Source organism: Fundulus heteroclitus, chromosome 13 (genome assembly GCF_011125445.2).
Source record: "Fundulus heteroclitus isolate FHET01 chromosome 13, MU-UCD_Fhet_4.1, whole genome shotgun sequence".
NCBI classification, from domain to species: Eukaryota; Metazoa; Chordata; class Actinopteri; order Cyprinodontiformes; family Fundulidae; genus Fundulus; species Fundulus heteroclitus.
Window position 1 is genome coordinate 42,083,923 of NC_046373.1, and position 16,208 is coordinate 42,100,130.

Sequence of the window (16,208 nt, forward strand, 5' to 3'; positions counted from 1 at the left end):
TATACTTCAGTTCCAATGCACAATACGTGCTGCGTGCTTGCGTTCTCGTCAAGTCCGATCTTCCTGTGTTCTTACCGAGAACAGACTTGACGAGAACGCGAGTACGGACTCGCGTTCTCGTGAATTGAGAAACGGCCTATATAATACACTGGAGTGCTGATTTTGCCGAAAAACTGAAGTCACTGGCCGCCATCTTGCTACTCCCTACTCTCACAGAATCCCATAGGATTTGGTTGCAACAACAAGCAGTTTTCTGACTGTGTAAAAAATATTTCACAGGTAATTCTACAGTCAGTGGATGTACTAACACTATTAACTACTAGGAAATTAGGTGCTGAAATATTTTACATGTTATTCATATTAAATATATATATATGTATATATAAGTATCTGTATATGTACATATATATGTATACACATATGTAAATATATGTTTTTGTACATTGTTATTTATATATTTATAAATGTTAAACATATATATTTAAATGAATAAAATGCAAAATATTTCAGCACATGACTTTCTCAGTACTTGATATTTTTAGAACATAACATAAAACTATATAACTATTTGACATTTTAAAAGTTTTAAGCCCCCCCTGAACATGAGAAAATCCTCGTTATTCGATGCTGTAGTGCACATATTCCCTAGTTACTTATGAAGGTAGATTTGTGTCTTTATTATTCAATCAAAAAAAAGGTTGCTTCAATCAAAAAATATATTTTCAATTAAAAAAAAATTCACTTCAATTAAAAAAAAACTTTTCAATCAAAGAAAAAAAGTATTTGAATCCAAAAATATATTTGAGACTCAAAAAAATACATTTGAACACTGATTTTCTTTGATTGAAAATGTTTTCTTTGATAGAAGTCAGTTTTTTTTTGTTTGAAGCAATGTTTTTAATTGAAGTAGCATTGTTTTTTGATTGGACCATATAATGGGTAGGACATTTGTGTCTTTATCATTCAATCAAAAAATAAGTTGCTTCAAACAAACAAACAAGGGAATCAATAAAAAAAAGTCACTTCAATCAAAAGATAAACGTTTTCAATCATAGAAAATAGTTTTGAATGCAAATAAAATATTTGAGACTCCAAAAATTGCATTTGAACACTTTTTTTTTAATTGAAAATGTTTTCTTTGATTGAAGTAATCTTTTTTTGCGTTTGGGGTATACATGGGTAGGACATTTGTGTCTTAATCATTCAATTCCAAAAAAGTTGTTTCAATCAAAAAAAATATTTTCAATTAAAAAAAAAAAAAATTAAATGCAAAAAAAAAAATTACCCGTCAATAAAAAGGTATTGAAGAGAATGTGTTTTTTCGTTGTTTTTTTTTTTTTTTTTTGAAGAAAAAAAAAATTTGAAGTTCAACATTTTTTGATTAAATAACTTTTTTTTTTGAAGAGAAAAAAGTTTTAAAGTTCAATTTTTTTTGATTGAATCATTTTTTTTTTTAAGTGAAAAAAGTTTTGAAGTTCAGATTTTTTCGTTTGAATCACTTTTTTTTTTTGAAGCTCAAAAAGTTTTGAAGTTCAAATTTTTTCGATTGAATCATTTTGGAACAAACGTACCGTGGTGGGCGGGTGCTTCTCTATTGGTCAGACATGTTTGATTGACAAGTGTCTACACCAACGACGTCTTTCTGACAAAGAAGTCTTGTTCGGCACTCCCCAGGCCAGACAGCTTTTTACCAGCAAGAGGGAACAGCGGTGAAGTTGTCGGTAAGTACATAAAACAGGTTGAAAATAATTGTTGTCATGTTATTAGCCTATTCTGTTGATATTTACAATAAATTGTACGCTTACTAACTTTGTTCACGTTGAGGAATGTTTGTAATGGTGTGAGGTTAGATGTCTAAATATTTTCAGACAGGCAAGCAAAGTGGGCGAACCTATGGCCCCCACGCAGCAGCTTGCTATGTGCTAAAGAGCTACTGTGTTGAGTAGCCACAGCGCTGCCTGTTTAGTAGATGCTTTTATCTTGAGAGCGGGATATAGGCTGCTTAAGCTGCTGTTAGTCGAGGTGCATGCGTCTCTCTCCCCCCTCCCCTCATACATTTACCGCTGGGTCCGGTGTCGGCCAAGTGCCATGTACTGTGCAGGGTATGGCAGGCCGTTTTAACATTTATTAGCTTGACTGAATATGTATACCAGACATCTCAAATACGGAATAAGATTTTTGCACTTAAAATAATTACAGTTCATCTACATCATCTTATTTCAAGTGCAGAATAGCTAATAACCTTCTTTTAGGGGTAAGAATACTCATTCCATTGGCAAATAGTCTTATTTAGCTGCTCAAATCAAGGAAGAATACACTGATTTCAAGAAAGTTTTACTCACTTTTAGTTCCCTTTTTGCAGTGCTAAAGTCTTGACTTAATGTGTATTTCAGATATCTCCAACAGAATTCTTGCTATCTAAAGTGGAAACTTTAGATATCTTAAATATAATTATTTATAGTAGAAATTACATCACTTTTCCCATTTATGTGTAGTGGGATTTTACTTTCGGATATCTAAAATAACTTTCTTCCTATCTAAAATAAACTTTCTGGATGTCTGAAAACTAATCCTGGATCTCCATAATCCATTTTTTACCGGTCATAGTTTTTATTTCAGATATCAAAAATCAATGATCAAAAGTTTTGAAACCAATATGTAAGACATCCAACTTTGTAAATTCCGCTTTCTGTCCGTCAATTTGCGTTGGTAGTAATTGACAGAATTGCAAGAAAAGGGCATGAAACTGAGCGAGCCCTTAGCCAGGGAATGTGTAGCGACAGAGAGCGACGTTCAATAGAAAGTTGTGTAAGAAACCTTCACAGAATTGAACATTTATTGTCTACAGAAACCTACAATGAACAGTAAAGCAGTTTGACTGAGGTTGGAGTGCTAGCAATAGCTCATTTCCATCGAACCGAGGATCGTCGTTTCTTCATAAGGCGGGTTAGTTCAGGTAAGTCCTCACAAACAAAATTTCTTTTCTTTTTTTTTTATTAATTGATTTCTATTTTATTTTTTTGCTGTTAAAGATTGGGTTGTCTTCTGTATAAAATGTAATACTTAACATTTGTTTTCCTAGGGCGGAGTGGCAGACCATCTATTGTTACCAGAGAGCACATAGACGTCCTTATGAAGCAAGGACATACAATCAAAAAAAAGGCAAAAATGATGGGATGTTCCTCGTCGTTTTTGAACAACAAATCAAAGCTGGTGGACCTACACATAAGAGGAAGACTGTCTGCCTTAGATGACAATCAGCTGCAAGAGCGTGTGAGCACATGGCAGGACCAGTATCCAAACTCTGGGAATGAGGTTTGTCTTTTCTACAGAAAATTTATATTTAAGTTGGATCCGCTTGTGAGAGTATTTTTTAATCATTAATGCTTTCATGTTTGTATTTTTCAGATGATGAGGGTGCTGCTTCGTGCTCAAGATGTGATTGTCACACGGGCCAGGGTACGCTAAATGTTGGGAAGGACAAACCTGACATCTGCTGCAAGAAGGTGGAGTCGGACTGTTGCAAGGTGGGCTTACCATATGCCGTACCCCAACAGTTTGTGGCATATATATATATATATATATATATATATATATATATATATATATATATATATATATATATATATATATATATATATATATATATATATATGAGAGTGAGACAGGCTGCTTGATTTGCTGTACTGAATCATGGAGAGTGAGCAGAGTTATGCTGGTAGTTACGCCACGTTTCGGTCTTTTGAGTTGGAGGATTTTTCACCCTCCTCATCCCCGGCGGTGTAGGAAGGTTTTTGTGGAGCCAAGCAGGCCAGACTCTGATCAATTTGACCTGCTGGCTCAAGGCCCTGACTCAGTGAAGCCACAACCTGGCGCTGCAGAGTCAAATGGTGGACAGAATTGGTCCTGTTATATATTATCATATATCAGAATCAACATATATTTTCTGCTTTGTAACCCAGGCGGGATCACCGGCAGCTTTGTGCATCATGATTCATTTGTAATGTGGACACGTCAGCCCCAGATCACCCTCTCTGTATCGTCTCAAACAGCAGGCAGATACCGCAGATCGCCCATGTCCAATGTCCAACCTAGAACCAACATCACAGTCTCTCAGCAGCCCCTTCCCGGCCGCCTCAAGACACTAACTGCAGAACAATTGATTGCTTTCACATACACTCCCCAACAACACATAAAAAGTTGGTAAATTTGTTTTTTGAAGATAAAAAAGGTCGCTAGAGAGTTTGAAAAGTGCAATAGTGCTCTCTATGGAGGCACAAGAAGATGCTCTATTTTTTGTTTTGTTTTTTAAGACTGAGCTGGCTTTTATAGTCCTGAGCAGCCAGGGGACTAATGTCACACGCTCAGAATTACGTGGCACGTGCAGAAACTAATGTTAATTTGAAATTCAATGCAAGAAGTTTGACCCTAGGAAGGCGCCATACTGAGTTTTGGACACAAAAGCCGGATTTCAACAAATGTGCATTATAATTTTTCAAAAATAATGACCAGGATATGTAGATAGTACTATAAAACAACCATGTTAAGAGTTTATTGACAACAAACAGCTGATTTGGGGAAGAGTTACACTTTAACAGAATTTAGCAACCTAGAAACCAGGCTTTTCCATATTTGTTAAGCCTCCTATCTGGGATACCCTCCAGGTTGATATCAGTAGCTCTTTAAGTTCTATTGTTGAGTTATTGTGCTCTGAATTGCTTTTTACAGAAAATTATCAAATGAAACAATATAGTGACCTTGAGTGTTTTTCCAGCAATGAATATATAACTTTGTCTTTTTGAAGATTGATAATGTTGATTTTTAGCACTAGGTGATAACGTGTTTCAAATATTTGCTGATATACTAATTCAATTATTCATAATTTCAGCAGAAAATGTTGAAACCATTGATTTATTTCTAATATGGGTTTTCTGATCATTATCGTATATTGTCTCCAGGTAGGGGGTTGTATCCTTATTTTAAGTACTAATTTTATTTTGTGTTGTTTCAACTTTCTAGATGGGGCTTTGTGATACTTGGTGCCATCGAAGGATACCCGTGTGGGATTACCTCAGCTGCAGTACAAACAATAGGGCAACAACAGTACTCTGTCAGTTTTTGAAAGCAACATCTTACTATGGACTACCATCAAGAGTCAGATCAGACCATGGGGATGAAAACATGCTGCTTGCTTTATGCATGCATCTAGTTCAAGGGCTGGAACACAGAGGCTTCATAACAGGAGAATCAGTTCATAATCAGCGCATAGAACACCTTTGGCAGGATGTATTTTTGCTTGTGCTGCAGCATTTCTACCATACATTCTACTGTCTGGAGGACGCAGAGAATCTTAACCCAGATAATGATATCCACAGACTTTCTTTACATATTGTATATCCACCTGAGATTCAAAGGAGGCTGGAACAGTTCAGACAGGCTTGGTACCACCATGGTTTGCCCACAGAAAGTAATCACACAGCAGCTCGTCTGTAATTCTGATGCAGAATACATTTGACAATTATTGACATTTAATCATTCTTTTGCACATTGCCATTATCACTTTATTTTAGATCTGTAAATATTTATTTATATATATATATATATATATATATATATAGATATATATATATAGATATATATATATATAGATATATATATATATAGATATATATATATATAGATATATATATATCTTTTGTGGGGAATGTTGTATTTATATAATTATGTTGTTTTTATATCTGCAGCGTGTAACGAAAATAATTTCCCACTGAGATTATTAAAGTATTTCTGATTCTGAAATAACTGTTGGGTGCGGTTCGATGAAACCTTGCAGTCAGGCCGCTGTGAGGAACTTGTAAACTTTAGTTCAGAAAAAAGGAAGAAGCATGAATACCGTCACTGTATCCCTAACCTAACCTTCGGATGTTTGCGTTTCTACCACAGCCTACCACATTTTAATTGTGCTCTGAGCGAAAGATTCCGTTTAGCAAATTTAGATGCCCAACTAAGTCAAGACGACAGACGCTCACAACATCTCTTCTATAAGAACTCCAAAGGACTGTACACATTATGCACAAACACATCAGATAGACTAGGTAATATAAAACAGCTTCTTTATTGACTCTAATGGGAAATTCTATATAGTTTGCATATCTTATGTTTCAACCTCTCCCTTACATCTGGAGCTGCTGTCTTACAGGAGTTGTCTGGACCAACATGATCTCACATACAGAACCTTCTGAAAGTATTTAGCCCCCTTGAACTTTTCAACCTTTGGCCAAATTTCAGGCTTCAAACATAAAGATATAAAACTGCATGTTTTCGTGAAGAATCAACAAGTGGGACACAATCATTAAGTGGGACGAAATTTATTCATTCTCTTTCTTTTAAGAAACACATTTTTATTTTGGCCCTCTTCTTGTGTTAAACTTCTCCCTCCTTTTGGCAAAAATATCTGTTTATTTATTTTTTCTTTGTCATTAGTGGCCATGATAAGTTCAGTTTAATATTTTTTTATGTATCAAACTTTAATTTTGAGTATTTTCTTTATTGCCATAAAGACAAACCTAGAAGAGAACATATGATGGTCTTGGATAACAATTTGTCAACTTCCTGAAAGTTGTTAAAATCTAAAACCATTTCAGAAGTTTAATGACAGAACCTGAATCATCTGGCACAGTCTTCTGATATTTTATCCTCAGGACCAGCTAAAGGCTTTTAGTAAAAAACATATGAACAGTATTTTTTAAACACTGGTACACTTTTCAGACTTGTAAAACCACGTTTTACCTTAAAATTAAGTAAAACATTAACAACAGCTGGACAAACATGCAAACCCGTCATCACCTTACAGCGTAACCTTTCATAGTCACATTCGTGATCATTTAAGAAACTCCAAAGGTCGGACCTTGCAAAATTCCCTCCATCATGTATATTCTAACAGCCTTGTAGGAGGAGTGCAGCGACAGATACAACAGGACAACAACACTAGTATTGGCTTCTGGGTAAATTGTCTTGGTGTCATGCAGAAACTGGATTTCAGGCTGGCAGGAAAAGCCAAGTGGAGGGATGGCAGAGGCTCCAGAGGTGAACATCGAGAGAGAGGGTGGACCATCCTCCTCTTCTATAAGACAAAACAATAGAAGAATACGACTGTTAGACATGGAAAAAATACCCCTGATGTATTGTACAAAGTAATTTTAAATTTATGGAAATTGACTAAAATGCAAAAACAGACCTTTAATGTCAATCAGCCAGTCACTCCTAAAGCAGACCAACTGGTTCTCCAGAACGCGCTGATTGCTGCCCTGAGCAGAATAGGTCACTGTGGCTCATGTCCCTGGCAGTGAGGGCTTTCTCCTCACACACGGACATGTCAGGAACAACGGCTGGGTTTTTCTGCAGCTCTTTCAGTAGCCCCAGAATCTTGAAGCCCTCTGCAAACCTAAGAGGCAAGGCAAGTTTATTTCTAAAGCACATCTAATGTACAAGAAAATTTCTACAAAAACCTTAAAGCAAGGTACAGAGGACATTAAAAAAGTACATATAAAAAACAAACATGATTAACAAACAATTTATTAAAGGAACAATAAGCATTATTTTGACACAAGGTTGTGCTTTAGCACTGTCTGTAGACCAAAACAATTATGGGTGCTTTCAAAGGCTGCCTGCACCGCGGTGTGGTGACCACTCTGCATTTCTCAGCGTATTATTAGCATGGTGGACCGCCAGGCTAATATTAACTATAGACCTAAGAACAGGTGGGTCTTTAATCTGGATTTACATAAAAATGTTTTAGCTGAGTCTGGGAGTTTGTTCCAGACATGTGGAGCATAGAAGCTGAATGCAGCTTCTTTAGGTCTGCTTCTGACTATGGGAACCGGTCCAGATTGCATCCAGATGACCTGAGAGGTCTTATGGATTTATGTTGGATCAGAAGGCCACTGATGGATCCTGGTCCTAAAACAATCAGAGCTTTATAGACCAGCAGCATAACTCAAAAGTCTGTCTTCTGACAGTGAGGGAGCCAATGGAAAGACCTCAGAACCAGACTGATGTGGTCCAAGGGTTTGTTTTTAGCTAGGGCTGAATGAGCTGCAGTTGTCTATTACAGGGGTTGGACAATGAAACTGAAACACCTCTTATTTTAGTGTGGTAGCTTTCATGGTCAAATTGGACCAGCCTGGTGGCCAATCTTCATTAATTGCACATTGAACCAATAAGAGCAGAGTGTAAAGGTCCAATTAGCAGGGTAAGAGCACAGTTTTGCTCAAAATATTGCACTGCACACAACATTATGGGTGACATACCAGAGTTCAAAAGAGGACAAATTGGATGCACATGGTCCTCCAGAATGGAGGACCATGTGCATCCAATGGTTCAAACTAGTGATGGGTCCGGCAACACCGATGCGTCGGCGCATGTGTCGAGCTCATAGAGCAAAACCCGTGTCGATGCGCGTATCGACACGGGAAAGTCACGTGACCGATACAGGAACTGTTTTGAACTGACTGACACGCCAAACTGTTTCTGTTCCCTCTAAGCTGCACGCGTGTGCATTTGCGCACAGCAAAGATATGCTGCGCAGTAAATAAAATCCAAGTTGAACTGTAAACAAAGTAACGGTTAATAATGGTTCATTTTTAACCATGTTGCAACTCTGGTGTGATGGTGTTGTACCACAGTCTCGCTCTGTGAGCAGCAGGTGCTGATCGGAGCGCACCACTGATGGATAGGTTGGGCAGACGCCTTTATGGTTGGGCGGCATTGAAAGGTCATGTAGCAAAAATTTTTTAATAAATAAATAAATATAAAAGCCAGTCCACAAGCATCCTCGTTCACATTATTTATTGACTGTATCTAAAAAAAAAAAAAATCAAATATATGTTTAATTCAAATGAAAATATAAAATAATGCAATGCAACATACAATGATTTAAATTGTATTGTGTATACTTGGTCATCAAATCAGTGTCAGTTAACTCTGTCAACCAGGTTGGCTGTAGGGATTTTTAAGGTCCAGCAGGTGTCAGTGTTCAGTGACACAGTATCGGCCCAGTATCAATACAGTTTGGCAATGTGTTGAAACGCTTCATGACGCCTCATCGACCCATCACTAGTTCAAACATTGTATCCTGAAGGAGGTGCCGTGTATCAGGATGACAATGCAGCAATACACAGAGCAGGACTGGTGAAAGATTGGTTTGATGAACATGAAAGTGAAGTTGAACATCTGCCATGGCCTGCACAGTCACCAGATCTAAATATTATTGAGCCACTTTGGGGTGTTTTGGAGGAGTGAGTCAGGAAACATTTTCCTCCACCAGCATCACGTCGTGACCTGCTGGCCACTATCCTGCAAGAAGAATGGCTTAAAATCCCTCTGACCACTGTGCAGGACTTGTTTATGTCATTCCCAAGACGAATTGACACTGTATTGGCCGCAATAGGAGGCCCTAAACCATACTAATAAATGATTGTGGTCTAAAACCAGGTGTTTCAGTTTGATTGTCCAACCCCTGTATATTTAAATGGTAGATCTGTAAACTTGCTGTTACAATAATTAGGCTGACTGCAGATGAAAGAAGGACTAGTTTCTCCAGGTCCTGCAAAGTAATCACACATTTCATCTGATATTCTTAAGGCTGATTTTGTAATTGCCTTAACTTGTTTCTTAAAATTTAGGTCTGAATCTGTCACTAAATCCAGATTTCTGGCCTGGTTGGTGGTTTTTAGAAGTATAGATTAATATCCCTGTCCATCAATCTTACTGATAAAGGCACCACAACACAAGTATGCTAACAGAAACATGGAGGAACCCATTTTTTCCCCTCAGATCTTATGACAACATCAACACCTTTGTTAAGATAAGAGGGTGTGAATATTTTACTGGTCGTGGGCAACTCTCATAGGTCCGTTGACAATAAACTTGACAGCGGAGCGAACTAGGGAGTCCTTTTTTCTCCAGTTTGGGACATGCCTAAGGCAACCCTTGATGCTAATGCTGTCTGCAGCTTCTTCAATGGCAAAATTAGCCTCATTGGTGATTTCACTTTCTTTTGTCTGAATAAAGATGAATACACATGAGTCCACCCAGCCTCTCCCCCAGTGACCGCTGGAGATAGGCACCAGCAACCCCCGCCACCCCATCAGGGATTAGGCGGGTCTGAAAATGGATGGACGGACACATGAGTCCCACCAATAAACTCATACTAAGTGCATGTCTTTGGACAATGGAAGGAAACCGGTGTGCCTAAAGGGGGCCACATATACTCAGGGAGATCATGCAAACTTCACACAGAGGCTTTTAAGCCTCATCTGTGGTAGGCCCACATTATCCAGGACTAAGCATTTTAAAAAGTATTGAAGGTGACAAATGACAGTTTATACTCATACCTTGATTAGCTGCTCCCGGAGTTTGTGATCATGCAGAACTTCTGGTCTGAAAGGGGCCTTTGGAAGCCCGCAAATTGCTGAAACAGCCCTTCTGAGAAAAAATGGTGGGCAACTCCTCCACGGACAACACAGACTGTAATCATTTTTGCTACAAAGTAGTACAACTTTGCTTCCAATGCTGCAGAAGAAACATAAAAGGATGGTTAGTTAAATGACTACCCAAGACTAAATTCCTCTGCTTAAAATAGACTGAATTCACTAGAATGAGGAAGGCATGATTAAAAACGAACCCTGACATACAAAATACCCTAGCACTATGTGACGTTTATTTGATGGCTGGCTGGAGAAATACTCATGTCCACTCCACTGATCAGCTAAGACAAAATGGCTTTTAGGGTAACTCTGAGAGATGGGAAGAGGAGAAAGATTAACTGTAATGTAACAATTCTATAATCTTATTTTAAAAGTTTTGGTTTTTTGTGACCAGAAGTTCAATTCAATTTATTTAAATGTTATTTATATAGTGCCAATTCACAACACAACCTTGTATAGGCATATTGAAATTTTAGATATCTGAAATTCCAATTTAATTCGTCATATAATCAGTAGTGGATATATGTAATGTCATTTCTACTAGTAGAAATATATTTTTGATGTCAAGAATTATATATCTGGATATCTAGAATGTTTTATTTATTTTTTATATCTGAAATGATGATGACTAGTATTGACTGGATTATGGAGATCTGAAATTAGATTTCATCCTAGTCGGAATTCAGTTTTAGACATCTGGAATGTTTATTTTAGATTGGAAGAATGTTATTGTAGATGTCTGTAAATAAAAGCCCTATACACATGAATGGGGAAAGTGACGTAATTTGTACTACTTTGAATTATATTCAAGATATCTGAAATATTCATTTTAGATAGGACAAATGTTATTGTAGATGTCTGAAATGTAAATTTTGACTAGGAAGGAATGTATTTGAGATGTCTGGTATACATATTCAGTCAAGCTAATAAATGTTAAAACGGCCTGCCATACCCTGCACAGTACATGGCACTTGGCCGACACCGGACCCAGCGGTAAATGTATGAGGGGAGGGGGGAGAGAGACGCATGCACCTCGACTAACAGCAGCTTAAGCAGCCTATATCCCGCTCTCAAGATAAAAGCATCTACTAAACAGGCAGCGCCGTGGCTACTCAACACAGTAGCTCTTTAGCACATAGCAAGCTGCTGCGTGGGGGCCATAGGTTCGCCCACTTTGCTTGCCTGTCTGAAAATATTTAGACATCTAACCTCACACCATTACAAACATTCCTCAACGTGAACAAAGTTAGTAAGCGTACAATTTATTGTAAATATCAACAGAATAGGCTAATAACATGACAACAATTATTTTCAACCTGTTTTATGTACTTACCGACAACTTCACCGCTGTTCCCTCTTGCTGGTAAAAAGCTGTCTGGCCTGGGGAGTGCCGAACAAGACTTCTTTGTCAGAAAGACGTCGTTGGTGTAGACACTTGTCAATCAAACATGTCTGACCAATAGAGAAGCACCCGCCCACCACGGTACGTTTGTTCCAAAATGATTCAATCGAAAAAATTTGAACTTCAAAACTTTTTGAGCTTCAAAAAAAAAAAGTGATTCAAACGAAAAAATCTGAACTTCAAAACTTTTTTCACTTAAAAAAAAAATGATTCAATCAAAAAAAATTGAACTTTAAAACTTTTTTCTCTTCAAAAAAAAAAGTTATTTAATCAAAAAATGTTGAACTTCAAATTTTTTTTTTCTTCAAAAAAAAAAAAAAAAACAACGAAAAAACACATTCTCTTCAATACCTTTTTATTGACGGGTAATTTTTTTTTTTGCATTTAATTTTTTTTTTTTTTTAATTGAAAATATTTTTTTTGATTGAAACAACTTTTTTGGAATTGAATGATTAAGACACAAATGTCCTACCCATGTATACCCCAAACGCAAAAAAAGATTACTTCAATCAAAGAAAACATTTTCAATTAAAAAAAAAGTGTTCAAATGCAATTTTTGGAGTCTCAAATATTTTATTTGCATTCAAAACTATTTTCTATGATTGAAAACGTTTATCTTTTGATTGAAGTGACTTTTTTTTATTGATTCCCTTGTTTGTTTGTTTGAAGCAACTTATTTTTTGATTGAATGATAAAGACACAAATGTCCTACCCATTATATGGTCCAATCAAAAAACAATGCTACTTCAATTAAAAACATTGCTTCAAACAAAAAAAAACTGACTTCTATCAAAGAAAACATTTTCAATCAAAGAAAATCAGTGTTCAAATGTATTTTTTTGAGTCTCAAATATATTTTTGGATTCAAATACTTTTTTTCTTTGATTGAAAAGTTTTTTTTTAATTGAAGTGAATTTTTTTTTAATTGAAAATATATTTTTTGATTGAAGCAACCTTTTTTTTGATTGAATAATAAAGACACAAATCTACCTTCATAGTTACTGGGGGGGAAATAGGGAGTACCAATATGGCGGCTGGTGGCTTCAAAGCGACTCGTTCAAACAGACGGTGATTAGCACTCCAGTGTAGGCCGTTTCTCAATATGCGTTCTTGAGCGTTCTCGTGTGCTTGTGTGCTCGTGACACGTCATCAGCCTCAGCCCGAGCACTGTTCCAAACCTGAGAACGCCAAATCGAGAACGCGCCGAATTCCCCGGATGTTGTTCTCGCCCGCCCTCTTTATCGAGCATGCATCAGAGCAGACCATAGACATCATATACGTAGACGGCCCATTGTACGCTGCCGGCCGCTGGGCTGACGTGCCTACAGGGCGGCCATCTTGGGTCAGACCACAGATCAGACATCTGCTGTCAAAATGAATAGGAGGCAGCTCAGATCTCATTTTAATCATATGTTCACAATGCTCGTGACCTTTCAGACAGATTACACATATTTATTCAGAACCAAAACTATTTAAATTGAAGTCAAACTGGATGAAAAATGTACATGCACTCACATATTTTGCAGTTATATATTAATCTAATATACACACAATTTATACACACATAAATCTCTCTCTCTTTCTTCCTATACATATATATATATATACTGTATGTATAGGCTATATACACAGACACCGATCTACAGACAACAGCACTGATCTACATAGGAGCAAAACTATATACAGACAAGTGAGAGCAGAGGTGATCATAACAGCATTTAAAAATTATATATTACAAACCACAATCTGGGGGGAAAAAAAATCAACAAAAAACCTAGCGCATCTAAGAATCAAATACATTACAAAATCATAGCAAAAACTGTATAATATCCTCCCCACCACAAATCATGTCTATCCAGTAATTTAGTACCATTTTGTTTGTTTTTGGTGTTTAATGTACTTTTCTCTACTTCCATCCCTGCTACCCATTAGCACATATTGTGTTTATGCCGGAAAAACTGTGACTGTAAGCATGGGGATTATCTATCATAAAATCTTACTTATGGAAGGTAATTCCCCAGGATCTGGTTTCTAGTATCCTTTTATTTGCGCACCCATAAGCGGAGTAAAAGTCGGGCTTCCTGGGACGTAGCTCTGGAAGTTTGCTTACTTTCAATACAAAATCGAAATTATATATTAAGTTAGACAATAATATAATTCAATCAATTGGTCCCATGTAGCCCCTAAAGGGGTGACGTTTTCAGTCAGTTGATTTATCTGGAAATCGGGTGAGAATTCACCGGATTCAGAGTGTCTGAAAACATAAAGTAAATTTTTCTGAATTGACTTGTATTCTCTCTGAGCGCAGCTAGGTCTGACCTAAGATGGCCGCTCTGTCGGCACGCCTCTCGAGGACGCGGTGTCTACGTATTCATGTCTGTGGAGCAGACTTGTGCGTTCTTCAGACTGACCGCTTGCCCAGAATGCACCGCGGCCGCAGCTTGATTCGAGACAGCGCAAACAGAGCTCACAGCGGTAAGTTAAAAATTCCCTTTTCTGCTGCTGTTGTTGTTCAAAAGTACGTTTTAAGATCGTTTGAAGCGAGAACATTATACTTTTAAGCTTTCCTATGTGACCTGTTTACAGAGTTAGTGCGTAATTAAAAAAAGTAGTGTGCATAATACCGCTGGTTATGATTTATTTGTTTTGTGTTTATCTGACTGACGTGTGTTGTTTTATTAACTCAATACTTGCTGGAATAAATTGTAAATGTCTCCCTAGGACAACAGCAGCATATAAAATAAATAAATAAATACATTCTATAAATGTTTTTCCTATCTAAGTGAGTTTATTCTGAGTCAGGACACGAATAATTGAGAGGAGAAAGAGGGAAAGAAAATAATAGTAATAATAGTATATGAAAAAAACAGACATTTATTTTATACAAATGTTTAATCTTTGGAAAAGAATGAAGGTGTAATATTTTCAACAAATTATTAACAGTTACTAACATGGTTTAAAACAAAGAAATAACTCCTATTAAGATCTCATACAAATAGACAATGCCTATAAACTTACAATTAGAAATAGTTGGAATGGAAATTAATTTACTGATTATTTAATATATTTTTACAGGTGGTGAAAAACATGAAATAAAGCAGCATGTGAACATGACTGATCTACATTAGGTCAGGTGTAGTCATGTTCACTTAAACATGCAGCCAGCTAGAGCAGCTCCCCGTCTTCAGCCGCTGGATGGTCATCCTCCTCTGGGTCAACCTCCTCATCCTCCTCATCCAGCTGGTCACCTGCCTCTATACTAATATTGTGGAGGATGCGGCAGGCGGTGATTACTTTTGGGGCAAACGTCGGGCGGACCTCCAGCGCCCTTAAGAAGATGGTACGCCACCGTGTCTTCAGACCACCAAAGACACCCTCAATGATGTTAATCAGCCTTGGCGTGGTGCCTGTTGTAGCGTGCCTCCACCTGGACTGTACCAAATATAAAAATAACTTGTAATTTAGGTAATAGGCTGATATGTCTTAATATTCTATCCAATTAATATAATCTATCAATTGTGTGTCATTGTTGGCTCTATTTAAGGACAAGAAGGTAAGAGATCTTACTGGCAAGCTGTTTCCCTATAGGATGCTCCGCAGGCCAGCCAGCAGAGAGTCACCAGCACCTCTATCTCCTGTGGCCATCCATGGACCTTCTGGATGGGCAGCAGCTGAAGGAGGAGGACGATGGTGGCCCTGTTTAGCCTGAAGGCTGGTTTCAGGTCTCCTTCATTAAAAAATATTTGGAGGATTGGCACAGAGGTGTTTATCCTCACATATTTTGTTTCTGTTTCTTCCTTTAAATAAAAAATGCCAAATGTTACCATCATTGTTTTTTTCAATTCTCATCTTTTCACACCATAAAACTATAACTGCTTAACATGCAGAAATTATAGTTCTCAAGAAAGAAAAGGTAAAATGTATAGTGTTGTAAAACTAGTCAAGTATAGTAAATGTAACAAATGGCTTCCCTTCTCTGGTATTTTTACCATTTCACTGAAAAATTAGCTGAACTAACTACACATAATTTATAGATTAATCACTGTAAAGGTGGACAGACATAAAAATTTGTTTTTTTCCCTTTCTTAATGATCAATGCTGTGAAGGTCAGTAGGTGCAATAAAGTAGCTTAACTTTACTGTCATACTGTTTCTAATGTTAAAATTGGGTCTTCATTTTAATTATTTATAGAAAAATAGTCACAATTTCAACCTGATCACGTTTTTAATACCATCCTCAATGTTTTTTTTAAAGATAACAGTAGGAAATACGCTGTCAATCTGAAAATGCCTACCAGTTGGCAATAGATGGGTGAGCAA

The 16,208-nt window shown here is 37.0% G+C and overlaps 2 long non-coding RNA genes across 2 annotated transcripts; one reads left to right on the top strand and one right to left on the bottom strand.

Moving 5' to 3' along the window:
• Positions 1–1,466: 1,466 nt before the first annotated feature.
• LOC118565399 lies at positions 1,467–5,601 on the top strand. Its single transcript, XR_004932374.1, has 5 exons — positions 1,467–1,721; positions 2,849–2,956; positions 3,083–3,315; positions 3,409–3,527; positions 5,020–5,601. It is a non-coding gene; the product is annotated as an uncharacterized LOC118565399 (long non-coding RNA).
• A 495-nt stretch (positions 5,602–6,096) lies between these two features.
• Positions 6,097–12,075, bottom strand: LOC118565400. Its single transcript, XR_004932375.1, has 4 exons — positions 11,821–12,075; positions 10,395–10,572; positions 7,238–7,444; positions 6,097–7,123 (listed from the first exon to the last, which is right to left on the bottom strand). It is a non-coding gene; the product is annotated as an uncharacterized LOC118565400 (long non-coding RNA).
• Positions 12,076–16,208: the final 4,133 nt, after the last annotated feature.